Genomic DNA, 1,488 nt, shown 5'->3' with positions numbered 1-1,488 from the left:
ATGTCTTTGCATCAGTTTTTATTAGAGCCAATCACCTGTAATGCCTGGGACAGTTATCAAACCCAGATAGCCCTTAGACCCCCAAATCACAAAGTCCGCATCTATAAGAAGAACGGGAGCCAGTAGGTGAAAGTTCATGAACTCAAGAACACATATCACAGCTGCCTACTGGGCGCCCAAGAGCCACCACATCTCCAGTTGCGGGGCAGACTGAAACGCCTCCATCTGGACTCAGAAAGATGGTGTCTGGAAGCCCACCCTGGTGATCCTGAGAATTAACCAGGTGGCCACATTTGTGAAGTGGTCTCCACTGGAGAACAAATTTGTTATGGAAAGTGGAGCGCGGTTCTTCTCTGTTACTTCGAGTCTGAAATGACTGGTGAGTAAGGAAGCACATTAAGAAGCCAATCTGTTCCACGATCCTCAGCTTCTGTTTTGAGGACAGCAGCCTCATGTGACTTCAAGTGCAGGGGTGTTTTCTGCCTACATTAAACAGGTGAATGAGAAGCCAGCCAGGACACCATAGGGCAGGCAGCAAGATGCCTTTTGGTCAGCTGATGTCAAAGTTTGGTGACAGCGGCAGGGGTGGCTGTGTGCATGGGGTCAGCTTCGCCGCCAGTGGGAGTTGCCTGGCCTGGGCCAGCCACGACAGCACCGTGTCTGTTGCAAATGCCTCAGAGAAGTGTGCAGGTTTCAACTCTGAAGACCTAGTTCCTGCTGCTCCTGAGTGTATCGTTTGTCTCAGAGAACAGCATCGTGGCTACTAGGCACCACTGCTGCCCCGTGCTCTTTAACTACGATGACCTCAGCTGCTTGACCTTCCTCTCCAAACACAACATTCCCAAACAGCATCCAGCGCTACATGTAGGTGACAAAGTGCTTCTGCAACACGGACTAGTGGGCCACCACTGAGACCCGCAACACAGCCTTGGAGATGGTGCAGCAGAAAAGTATCACTCAAGTGTCTATCTGGAGGTGGACAAGAAAGATTGCCATAAATTCTGCACTACAGCCATCGACGGAGCCATGACAATTTGGGATTTCAAGACCTTAGAATCTTCAATCCAGGGCCTTCAGATAATGTGAAGCTGAGCAAACCTGGATTGTCTACCTCTCTGTTCATCAAAAACACTGAAAATACATAGCATGCAAATACCGTGTGTAGGGACTTGTTTAAATATAATTGGTGAAAATGCTGATTTTTAAAAAAATGCATCAGGGATACATTTTTGGGGGCTGTTTCACTCCATTCCTAACAAGTTTCTCTTTAAGCCGTATATGTTGGAAAATCGTCATTTACATTGGAAAATCGTCACACTGACTTAATGAAGAGGAGGAAGGCGTGTATGTTGTCTGCTAGACAGTTCAATAAATATACTGAATGTGTGGGGGGAAAAAAGGAATACTTACCTTCACATTTTGACATTTTGGTTTAGTAATTGATTTCTGCTTTAAATAAATATTTTACACACAGTATTATTTTTTGGT

General features: G+C 46.0%; 1 pseudogene; it reads left to right on the top strand.

Annotated features, from left to right (window-relative positions):
• Positions 1-1,086, top strand: LOC102824349 (annotated as a pseudogene).
• Positions 1,087-1,488: the final 402 nt, after the last annotated feature.

The sequence above is a fragment of the Chrysochloris asiatica genome, unplaced genomic scaffold, assembly GCF_000296735.1.
Source record: "Chrysochloris asiatica unplaced genomic scaffold, ChrAsi1.0 scaffold04819, whole genome shotgun sequence".
Taxonomy (NCBI): domain Eukaryota; kingdom Metazoa; phylum Chordata; class Mammalia; order Afrosoricida; family Chrysochloridae; genus Chrysochloris; species Chrysochloris asiatica.
This window is presented reverse-complemented; position numbering and strand designations above follow the sequence as displayed.